This window comes from Schistocerca nitens, unplaced genomic scaffold (genome assembly GCF_023898315.1).
Source record: "Schistocerca nitens isolate TAMUIC-IGC-003100 unplaced genomic scaffold, iqSchNite1.1 HiC_scaffold_213, whole genome shotgun sequence".
Classification (NCBI taxonomy): domain Eukaryota; kingdom Metazoa; phylum Arthropoda; class Insecta; order Orthoptera; family Acrididae; genus Schistocerca; species Schistocerca nitens.
This window is the reverse complement of record NW_026045754.1, coordinates 18251-28962: the sequence shown is the minus strand read 5'-3', so window position 1 is coordinate 28962 and position 10712 is coordinate 18251. Positions and strand designations below refer to the sequence as shown.

At 52.9% G+C, this 10712-nt stretch overlaps 8 non-coding genes across 8 annotated transcripts; all 8 read right to left on the bottom strand.

Moving 5' to 3' along the window:
* Positions 1-141: 141 nt before the first annotated feature.
* Positions 142-260, bottom strand: LOC126220909 (5S ribosomal RNA). Its single transcript, XR_007543239.1, has one exon. It is a non-coding gene; the product is annotated as a 5S ribosomal RNA (ribosomal RNA).
* A 1248-nt stretch (positions 261-1508) lies between these two features.
* LOC126220908 (5S ribosomal RNA) lies at positions 1509-1627 on the bottom strand. The gene has a single exon (XR_007543238.1). It is a non-coding gene; the product is annotated as a 5S ribosomal RNA (ribosomal RNA).
* A 1248-nt stretch (positions 1628-2875) lies between these two features.
* On the bottom strand, positions 2876-2994 carry LOC126220906 (5S ribosomal RNA). Its single transcript, XR_007543236.1, has one exon. It is a non-coding gene; the product is annotated as a 5S ribosomal RNA (ribosomal RNA).
* Positions 2995-4242: 1248 nt separating this feature from the next.
* On the bottom strand, positions 4243-4361 carry LOC126220905 (5S ribosomal RNA). Its single transcript, XR_007543235.1, has one exon. It is a non-coding gene; the product is annotated as a 5S ribosomal RNA (ribosomal RNA).
* A 1247-nt stretch (positions 4362-5608) lies between these two features.
* Positions 5609-5727, bottom strand: LOC126220904 (5S ribosomal RNA). Its single transcript, XR_007543234.1, has one exon. It is a non-coding gene; the product is annotated as a 5S ribosomal RNA (ribosomal RNA).
* A 1248-nt stretch (positions 5728-6975) lies between these two features.
* On the bottom strand, positions 6976-7094 carry LOC126220903 (5S ribosomal RNA). The gene has a single exon (XR_007543233.1). It is a non-coding gene; the product is annotated as a 5S ribosomal RNA (ribosomal RNA).
* A 1247-nt stretch (positions 7095-8341) lies between these two features.
* On the bottom strand, positions 8342-8460 carry LOC126220902 (5S ribosomal RNA). Its single transcript, XR_007543232.1, has one exon. It is a non-coding gene; the product is annotated as a 5S ribosomal RNA (ribosomal RNA).
* Positions 8461-9708: 1248 nt separating this feature from the next.
* Positions 9709-9827, bottom strand: LOC126220900 (5S ribosomal RNA). The gene has a single exon (XR_007543231.1). It is a non-coding gene; the product is annotated as a 5S ribosomal RNA (ribosomal RNA).
* Between the last annotated feature and the right edge of the window lie 885 nt (positions 9828-10712).

The following is a 10712-nucleotide window of genomic DNA, read 5'->3' as shown; positions in this document are numbered from 1 at the left end:
GAGTTCATTACTGTAGTTTCGTATCTTACGTTTGATACAGTACTTTAAAATGCTTGTGGAAGCATCTTTGTCACACCTGAAAGTTAGTATGAAAAAGAGGCCTCGCAGGTGTGGCGACGTAAAAGTTAAAAAATGAGATAGAGCCAACAGCACCCGGTGTTCCCAGGCGGTCACCCATCCAAGTACTAACCGGGCCCGATGTTGCTTAACTTCGGTGATCGGACGAGAACCGGTGTATTCAACATGGTATGGCCGTTGGCGTCCTTATAACGTAGCCGCACGGCAGAAGAAGCATTCGCCCCTTCTCCCAACACACGCAATCGCCGTTTTCCGTGGCACATTTGACGCAAAGCACGTCCTTCCACCTCGAAGGCGACGCGCAGTGCGGCGCGCCGCCACGTGGGTGAGACGCACAACACAGCACAGCTGCTCGTTGCACCGCCTGTCTATCATTCGTTTGGTTGGTGCGTGCGGCCTCCGACACTCGCGGGCGACGCATCTTGTGGGGCTTGCGCGTGGCCGGGCGGCGGGGGGACCGCGCGGGGTGTGGCAGTGTCCTGCTGGACCGACGGAAGCTTTCTCACCTGCCTGACACACGCCGCGCCGCGCTTTTCAGATATTTGCGTAATTTGCGCGGTGCACTCTCGCCTGTCCCCTCCCCTTCCGTCCCGACTTGTCTCGACTTTGCTCGACTGCCGCTCGCTGCCGCTCGGGTCGCGGTCCATATGACGGCACAAGCACGACAAACATCTGCGAGACGGGCGCGGGCCTGACCGGCGTGTCCGAGACGCCGTGGGCGGCCGTTGGGAGCTACTAGAGCAGCGCTGTGGCGTGCCATGGAAACAAGGACAGAAGACACAGGAGGTTCGACAAAGCATCCAAAACAATAAGCCCCGTCGTATTCCGGAACACTTTCGCCGTTTCATACTGTTTTGTTATTTCCAGAGACACTTTGGAAATCTTCCTAGGCACACTCTTCTTCAAACTGAGTTTCTTAACATCGTACCTTATGCTTAATACAACAGTTTTAAATCACTGTGGAAACATCTTTGTCACATCGCAAAGGCAGCATGAAAAGAGGGCTGGCAGGGGTAGCGACTAAAAAGCAAAAAATGAAGGCAGCCAGAGTTCCCAGGCGGTCACCGATCCGAGTACTAACGTTGTTGCTTGACTTCGGTGATCGGACGAGAACGGCAGATTTTTTTTTTTTTTTCCTTCCTTTTTGTTTATTTATTTACTTTGTGGAATTTACCACTGCTACTAAACAGTAGGCCCTGACGTATTTCAGAACTCATCTGTCGATTCGTAGTGTGTTGTTATTTTCGAGGCGTTCTAGCACTCTTGTTTCGCGCATTCTTGCTCAAACTGAGTTCATTACTGTAGTTTCGTATCTTACGTTTGATACAGTACTTTAAAATGCTTGTGGAAGCATCTTTGTCACACCTGAAAGTTAGTATGAAAAAGAGGCCTCGCAGGTGTGGCGACGTAAAAGTTAAAAAATGAGATAGAGCCAACAGCACCCGGTGTTCCCAGGCGGTCACCCATCCAAGTACTAACCGGGCCCGATGTTGCTTAACTTCGGTGATCGGACGAGAACCGGTGTATTCAACATGGTATGGCCGTTGGCGTCCTTATAACGTAGCCGCACGGCAGAAGAAGCATTCGCCCCTTCTCCCAACACACGCAATCGCCGTTTTCCGTGGCACATTTGACGCAAAGCACGTCCTTCCACCTCGAAGGCGACGCGCAGTGCGGCGCGCCGCCACGTGGGTGAGACGCACAACACAGCACAGCTGCTCGTTGCACCGCCTGTCTATCATTCGTTTGGTTGGTGCGTGCGGCCTCCGACACTCGCGGGCGACGCATCTTGTGGGGCTTGCGCGTGGCCGGGCGGCGGGGGGACCGCGCGGGGTGTGGCAGTGTCCTGCTGGACCGACGGAAGCTTTCTCACCTGCCTGACACACGCCGCGCCGCGCTTTTCAGATATTTGCGTAATTTGCGCGGTGCACTCTCGCCTGTCCCCTCCCCTTCCGTCCCGACTTGTCTCGACTTTGCTCGACTGCCGCTCGCTGCCGCTCGGGTCGCGGTCCATATGACGGCACAAGCACGACAAACATCTGCGAGACGGGCGCGGGCCTGACCGGCGTGTCCGAGACGCCGTGGGCGGCCGTTGGGAGCTACTAGAGCAGCGCTGTGGCGTGCCATGGAAACAAGGACAGAAGACACAGGAGGTTCGACAAAGCATCCAAAACAATAAGCCCCGTCGTATTCCGGAACACTTTCGCCGTTTCATACTGTTTTGTTATTTCCAGAGACACTTTGGAAATCTTCCTAGGCACACTCTTCTTCAAACTGAGTTTCTTAACATCGTACCTTATGCTTAATACAACAGTTTTAAATCACTGTGGAAACATCTTTGTCACATCGCAAAGGCAGCATGAAAAGAGGGCTGGCAGGGGTAGCGACTAAAAAGCAAAAAATGAAGGCAGCCAGAGTTCCCAGGCGGTCACCGATCCGAGTACTAACGTTGTTGCTTGACTTCGGTGATCGGACGAGAACGGCAGATTTTTTTTTTTTTTTCCTTCCTTTTTGTTTATTTATTTACTTTGTGGAATTTACCACTGCTACTAAACAGTAGGCCCTGACGTATTTCAGAACTCATCTGTCGATTCGTAGTGTGTTGTTATTTTCGAGGCGTTCTAGCACTCTTGTTTCGCGCATTCTTGCTCAAACTGAGTTCATTACTGTAGTTTCGTATCTTACGTTTGATACAGTACTTTAAAATGCTTGTGGAAGCATCTTTGTCACACCTGAAAGTTAGTATGAAAAAGAGGCCTCGCAGGTGTGGCGACGTAAAAGTTAAAAAATGAGATAGAGCCAACAGCACCCGGTGTTCCCAGGCGGTCACCCATCCAAGTACTAACCGGGCCCGATGTTGCTTAACTTCGGTGATCGGACGAGAACCGGTGTATTCAACATGGTATGGCCGTTGGCGTCCTTATAACGTAGCCGCACGGCAGAAGAAGCATTCGCCCCTTCTCCCAACACACGCAATCGCCGTTTTCCGTGGCACATTTGACGCAAAGCACGTCCTTCCACCTCGAAGGCGACGCGCAGTGCGGCGCGCCGCCACGTGGGTGAGACGCACAACACAGCACAGCTGCTCGTTGCACCGCCTGTCTATCATTCGTTTGGTTGGTGCGTGCGGCCTCCGACACTCGCGGGCGACGCATCTTGTGGGGCTTGCGCGTGGCCGGGCGGCGGGGGGACCGCGCGGGGTGTGGCAGTGTCCTGCTGGACCGACGGAAGCTTTCTCACCTGCCTGACACACGCCGCGCCGCGCTTTTCAGATATTTGCGTAATTTGCGCGGTGCACTCTCGCCTGTCCCCTCCCCTTCCGTCCCGACTTGTCTCGACTTTGCTCGACTGCCGCTCGCTGCCGCTCGGGTCGCGGTCCATATGACGGCACAAGCACGACAAACATCTGCGAGACGGGCGCGGGCCTGACCGGCGTGTCCGAGACGCCGTGGGCGGCCGTTGGGAGCTACTAGAGCAGCGCTGTGGCGTGCCATGGAAACAAGGACAGAAGACACAGGAGGTTCGACAAAGCATCCAAAACAATAAGCCCCGTCGTATTCCGGAACACTTTCGCCGTTTCATACTGTTTTGTTATTTCCAGAGACACTTTGGAAATCTTCCTAGGCACACTCTTCTTCAAACTGAGTTTCTTAACATCGTACCTTATGCTTAATACAACAGTTTTAAATCACTGTGGAAACATCTTTGTCACATCGCAAAGGCAGCATGAAAAGAGGGCTGGCAGGGGTAGCGACTAAAAAGCAAAAAATGAAGGCAGCCAGAGTTCCCAGGCGGTCACCGATCCGAGTACTAACGTTGTTGCTTGACTTCGGTGATCGGACGAGAACGGCAGATTTTTTTTTTTTTTTCCTTCCTTTTTGTTTATTTATTTACTTTGTGGAATTTACCACTGCTACTAAACAGTAGGCCCTGACGTATTTCAGAACTCATCTGTCGATTCGTAGTGTGTTGTTATTTTCGAGGCGTTCTAGCACTCTTGTTTCGCGCATTCTTGCTCAAACTGAGTTCATTACTGTAGTTTCGTATCTTACGTTTGATACAGTACTTTAAAATGCTTGTGGAAGCATCTTTGTCACACCTGAAAGTTAGTATGAAAAAGAGGCCTCGCAGGTGTGGCGACGTAAAAGTTAAAAAATGAGATAGAGCCAACAGCACCCGGTGTTCCCAGGCGGTCACCCATCCAAGTACTAACCGGGCCCGATGTTGCTTAACTTCGGTGATCGGACGAGAACCGGTGTATTCAACATGGTATGGCCGTTGGCGTCCTTATAACGTAGCCGCACGGCAGAAGAAGCATTCGCCCCTTCTCCCAACACACGCAATCGCCGTTTTCCGTGGCACATTTGACGCAAAGCACGTCCTTCCACCTCGAAGGCGACGCGCAGTGCGGCGCGCCGCCACGTGGGTGAGACGCACAACACAGCACAGCTGCTCGTTGCACCGCCTGTCTATCATTCGTTTGGTTGGTGCGTGCGGCCTCCGACACTCGCGGGCGACGCATCTTGTGGGGCTTGCGCGTGGCCGGGCGGCGGGGGGACCGCGCGGGGTGTGGCAGTGTCCTGCTGGACCGACGGAAGCTTTCTCACCTGCCTGACACACGCCGCGCCGCGCTTTTCAGATATTTGCGTAATTTGCGCGGTGCACTCTCGCCTGTCCCCTCCCCTTCCGTCCCGACTTGTCTCGACTTTGCTCGACTGCCGCTCGCTGCCGCTCGGGTCGCGGTCCATATGACGGCACAAGCACGACAAACATCTGCGAGACGGGCGCGGGCCTGACCGGCGTGTCCGAGACGCCGTGGGCGGCCGTTGGGAGCTACTAGAGCAGCGCTGTGGCGTGCCATGGAAACAAGGACAGAAGACACAGGAGGTTCGACAAAGCATCCAAAACAATAAGCCCCGTCGTATTCCGGAACACTTTCGCCGTTTCATACTGTTTTGTTATTTCCAGAGACACTTTGGAAATCTTCCTAGGCACACTCTTCTTCAAACTGAGTTTCTTAACATCGTACCTTATGCTTAATACAACAGTTTTAAATCACTGTGGAAACATCTTTGTCACATCGCAAAGGCAGCATGAAAAGAGGGCTGGCAGGGGTAGCGACTAAAAAGCAAAAAATGAAGGCAGCCAGAGTTCCCAGGCGGTCACCGATCCGAGTACTAACGTTGTTGCTTGACTTCGGTGATCGGACGAGAACGGCAGATTTTTTTTTTTTTTCCTTCCTTTTTGTTTATTTATTTACTTTGTGGAATTTACCACTGCTACTAAACAGTAGGCCCTGACGTATTTCAGAACTCATCTGTCGATTCGTAGTGTGTTGTTATTTTCGAGGCGTTCTAGCACTCTTGTTTCGCGCATTCTTGCTCAAACTGAGTTCATTACTGTAGTTTCGTATCTTACGTTTGATACAGTACTTTAAAATGCTTGTGGAAGCATCTTTGTCACACCTGAAAGTTAGTATGAAAAAGAGGCCTCGCAGGTGTGGCGACGTAAAAGTTAAAAAATGAGATAGAGCCAACAGCACCCGGTGTTCCCAGGCGGTCACCCATCCAAGTACTAACCGGGCCCGATGTTGCTTAACTTCGGTGATCGGACGAGAACCGGTGTATTCAACATGGTATGGCCGTTGGCGTCCTTATAACGTAGCCGCACGGCAGAAGAAGCATTCGCCCCTTCTCCCAACACACGCAATCGCCGTTTTCCGTGGCACATTTGACGCAAAGCACGTCCTTCCACCTCGAAGGCGACGCGCAGTGCGGCGCGCCGCCACGTGGGTGAGACGCACAACACAGCACAGCTGCTCGTTGCACCGCCTGTCTATCATTCGTTTGGTTGGTGCGTGCGGCCTCCGACACTCGCGGGCGACGCATCTTGTGGGGCTTGCGCGTGGCCGGGCGGCGGGGGGACCGCGCGGGGTGTGGCAGTGTCCTGCTGGACCGACGGAAGCTTTCTCACCTGCCTGACACACGCCGCGCCGCGCTTTTCAGATATTTGCGTAATTTGCGCGGTGCACTCTCGCCTGTCCCCTCCCCTTCCGTCCCGACTTGTCTCGACTTTGCTCGACTGCCGCTCGCTGCCGCTCGGGTCGCGGTCCATATGACGGCACAAGCACGACAAACATCTGCGAGACGGGCGCGGGCCTGACCGGCGTGTCCGAGACGCCGTGGGCGGCCGTTGGGAGCTACTAGAGCAGCGCTGTGGCGTGCCATGGAAACAAGGACAGAAGACACAGGAGGTTCGACAAAGCATCCAAAACAATAAGCCCCGTCGTATTCCGGAACACTTTCGCCGTTTCATACTGTTTTGTTATTTCCAGAGACACTTTGGAAATCTTCCTAGGCACACTCTTCTTCAAACTGAGTTTCTTAACATCGTACCTTATGCTTAATACAACAGTTTTAAATCACTGTGGAAACATCTTTGTCACATCGCAAAGGCAGCATGAAAAGAGGGCTGGCAGGGGTAGCGACTAAAAAGCAAAAAATGAAGGCAGCCAGAGTTCCCAGGCGGTCACCGATCCGAGTACTAACGTTGTTGCTTGACTTCGGTGATCGGACGAGAACGGCAGATTTTTTTTTTTTTTTCCTTCCTTTTTGTTTATTTATTTACTTTGTGGAATTTACCACTGCTACTAAACAGTAGGCCCTGACGTATTTCAGAACTCATCTGTCGATTCGTAGTGTGTTGTTATTTTCGAGGCGTTCTAGCACTCTTGTTTCGCGCATTCTTGCTCAAACTGAGTTCATTACTGTAGTTTCGTATCTTACGTTTGATACAGTACTTTAAAATGCTTGTGGAAGCATCTTTGTCACACCTGAAAGTTAGTATGAAAAAGAGGCCTCGCAGGTGTGGCGACGTAAAAGTTAAAAAATGAGATAGAGCCAACAGCACCCGGTGTTCCCAGGCGGTCACCCATCCAAGTACTAACCGGGCCCGATGTTGCTTAACTTCGGTGATCGGACGAGAACCGGTGTATTCAACATGGTATGGCCGTTGGCGTCCTTATAACGTAGCCGCACGGCAGAAGAAGCATTCGCCCCTTCTCCCAACACACGCAATCGCCGTTTTCCGTGGCACATTTGACGCAAAGCACGTCCTTCCACCTCGAAGGCGACGCGCAGTGCGGCGCGCCGCCACGTGGGTGAGACGCACAACACAGCACAGCTGCTCGTTGCACCGCCTGTCTATCATTCGTTTGGTTGGTGCGTGCGGCCTCCGACACTCGCGGGCGACGCATCTTGTGGGGCTTGCGCGTGGCCGGGCGGCGGGGGGACCGCGCGGGGTGTGGCAGTGTCCTGCTGGACCGACGGAAGCTTTCTCACCTGCCTGACACACGCCGCGCCGCGCTTTTCAGATATTTGCGTAATTTGCGCGGTGCACTCTCGCCTGTCCCCTCCCCTTCCGTCCCGACTTGTCTCGACTTTGCTCGACTGCCGCTCGCTGCCGCTCGGGTCGCGGTCCATATGACGGCACAAGCACGACAAACATCTGCGAGACGGGCGCGGGCCTGACCGGCGTGTCCGAGACGCCGTGGGCGGCCGTTGGGAGCTACTAGAGCAGCGCTGTGGCGTGCCATGGAAACAAGGACAGAAGACACAGGAGGTTCGACAAAGCATCCAAAACAATAAGCCCCGTCGTATTCCGGAACACTTTCGCCGTTTCATACTGTTTTGTTATTTCCAGAGACACTTTGGAAATCTTCCTAGGCACACTCTTCTTCAAACTGAGTTTCTTAACATCGTACCTTATGCTTAATACAACAGTTTTAAATCACTGTGGAAACATCTTTGTCACATCGCAAAGGCAGCATGAAAAGAGGGCTGGCAGGGGTAGCGACTAAAAAGCAAAAAATGAAGGCAGCCAGAGTTCCCAGGCGGTCACCGATCCGAGTACTAACGTTGTTGCTTGACTTCGGTGATCGGACGAGAACGGCAGATTTTTTTTTTTTTTCCTTCCTTTTTGTTTATTTATTTACTTTGTGGAATTTACCACTGCTACTAAACAGTAGGCCCTGACGTATTTCAGAACTCATCTGTCGATTCGTAGTGTGTTGTTATTTTCGAGGCGTTCTAGCACTCTTGTTTCGCGCATTCTTGCTCAAACTGAGTTCATTACTGTAGTTTCGTATCTTACGTTTGATACAGTACTTTAAAATGCTTGTGGAAGCATCTTTGTCACACCTGAAAGTTAGTATGAAAAAGAGGCCTCGCAGGTGTGGCGACGTAAAAGTTAAAAAATGAGATAGAGCCAACAGCACCCGGTGTTCCCAGGCGGTCACCCATCCAAGTACTAACCGGGCCCGATGTTGCTTAACTTCGGTGATCGGACGAGAACCGGTGTATTCAACATGGTATGGCCGTTGGCGTCCTTATAACGTAGCCGCACGGCAGAAGAAGCATTCGCCCCTTCTCCCAACACACGCAATCGCCGTTTTCCGTGGCACATTTGACGCAAAGCACGTCCTTCCACCTCGAAGGCGACGCGCAGTGCGGCGCGCCGCCACGTGGGTGAGACGCACAACACAGCACAGCTGCTCGTTGCACCGCCTGTCTATCATTCGTTTGGTTGGTGCGTGCGGCCTCCGACACTCGCGGGCGACGCATCTTGTGGGGCTTGCGCGTGGCCGGGCGGCGGGGGGACCGCGCGGGGTGTGGCAGTGTCCTGCTGGACCGACGGAAGCTTTCTCACCTGCCTGACACACGCCGCGCCGCGCTTTTCAGATATTTGCGTAATTTGCGCGGTGCACTCTCGCCTGTCCCCTCCCCTTCCGTCCCGACTTGTCTCGACTTTGCTCGACTGCCGCTCGCTGCCGCTCGGGTCGCGGTCCATATGACGGCACAAGCACGACAAACATCTGCGAGACGGGCGCGGGCCTGACCGGCGTGTCCGAGACGCCGTGGGCGGCCGTTGGGAGCTACTAGAGCAGCGCTGTGGCGTGCCATGGAAACAAGGACAGAAGACACAGGAGGTTCGACAAAGCATCCAAAACAATAAGCCCCGTCGTATTCCGGAACACTTTCGCCGTTTCATACTGTTTTGTTATTTCCAGAGACACTTTGGAAATCTTCCTAGGCACACTCTTCTTCAAACTGAGTTTCTTAACATCGTACCTTATGCTTAATACAACAGTTTTAAATCACTGTGGAAACATCTTTGTCACATCGCAAAGGCAGCATGAAAAGAGGGCTGGCAGGGGTAGCGACTAAAAAGCAAAAAATGAAGGCAGCCAGAGTTCCCAGGCGGTCACCGATCCGAGTACTAACGTTGTTGCTTGACTTCGGTGATCGGACGAGAACGGCAGATTTTTTTTTTTTTTTCCTTCCTTTTTGTTTATTTATTTACTTTGTGGAATTTACCACTGCTACTAAACAGTAGGCCCTGACGTATTTCAGAACTCATCTGTCGATTCGTAGTGTGTTGTTATTTTCGAGGCGTTCTAGCACTCTTGTTTCGCGCATTCTTGCTCAAACTGAGTTCATTACTGTAGTTTCGTATCTTACGTTTGATACAGTACTTTAAAATGCTTGTGGAAGCATCTTTGTCACACCTGAAAGTTAGTATGAAAAAGAGGCCTCGCAGGTGTGGCGACGTAAAAGTTAAAAAATGAGATAGAGCCAACAGCACCCGGTGTTCCCAGGCGGTCACCCATCCAAGTACTAACCGGGCCCGATGTTGCTTAACTTCGGTGATCGGACGAGAACCGGTGTATTCAACATGGTATGGCCGTTGGCGTCCTTATAACGTAGCCGCACGGCAGAAGAAGCATTCGCCCCTTCTCCCAACACACGCAATCGCCGTTTTCCGTGGCACATTTGACGCAAAGCACGTCCTTCCACCTCGAAGGCGACGCGCAGTGCGGCGCGCCGCCACGTGGGTGAGACGCACAACACAGCACAGCTGCTCGTTGCACCGCCTGTCTATCATTCGTTTGGTTGGTGCGTGCGGCCTCCGACACTCGCGGGCGACGCATCTTGTGGGGCTTGCGCGTGGCCGGGCGGCGGGGGGACCGCGCGGGGTGTGGCAGTGTCCTGCTGGACCGACGGAAGCTTTCTCACCTGCCTGACACACGCCGCGCCGCGCTTTTCAGATATTTGCGTAATTTGCGCGGTGCACTCTCGCCTGTCCCCTCCCCTTCCGTCCCGACTTGTCTCGACTTTGCTCGACTGCCGCTCGCTGCCGCTCGGGTCGCGGTCCATATGACGGCACAAGCACGACAAACATCTGCGAGACGGGCGCGGGCCTGACCGGCGTGTCCGAGACGCCGTGGGCGGCCGTTGGGAGCTACTAGAGCAGCGCTGTGGCGTGCCATGGAAACAAGGACAGAAGACACAGGAGGTTCGACAAAGCATCCAAAACAATAAGCCCCGTCGTATTCCGGAACACTTTCGCCGTTTCATACTGTTTTGTTATTTCCAGAGACACTTTGGAAATCTTCCTAGGCACACTCTTCTTCAAACTGAGTTTCTTAACATCGTACCTTATGCTTAATACAACAGTTTTAAATCACTGTGGAAACATCTTTGTCACATCGCAAAGGCAGCATGAAAAGAGGGCTGGCAGGGGTAGCGACTAAAAAGCAAAAAATGAAGGCAGCCAGAGTTCCCAGGCGGTCACCG